Raw genomic sequence first — 211 nt, forward strand, 5'->3', positions numbered from 1 at the left:
GAAGTTGCACAGCAGTTGAATGTGTCAAAGTCAACGCAGTTAGCACAGATAGTGCGAATAGATACGAAATAGGATCGCTGCTGCGAGCCTTCTGATCACGTCCCCTGCTTTGAGCACGGTCTCCAGCGTTATGTCACAGTGTCTCTGCTTAACAGTGCGTTTGACAGTGTCCCACAGTGTCCCTGCTTAACAGTGCGTTTGACAGTGTCCC

At 50.2% G+C, this 211-nt stretch overlaps 1 long non-coding RNA gene across 1 annotated transcript in view; it reads left to right on the plus strand.

Moving 5' to 3' along the window:
- LOC116697185 (uncharacterized) overlaps positions 1-211 on the plus strand; it is an 18334-nt gene that overhangs the window by 5369 nt on the left and 12754 nt on the right. The gene's annotated exons all lie outside the window — the stretch shown is intronic.

This window comes from Etheostoma spectabile, chromosome 10, assembly GCF_008692095.1.
Source record: "Etheostoma spectabile isolate EspeVRDwgs_2016 chromosome 10, UIUC_Espe_1.0, whole genome shotgun sequence".
In the NCBI taxonomy this organism is placed as follows: domain Eukaryota; kingdom Metazoa; phylum Chordata; class Actinopteri; order Perciformes; family Percidae; genus Etheostoma; species Etheostoma spectabile.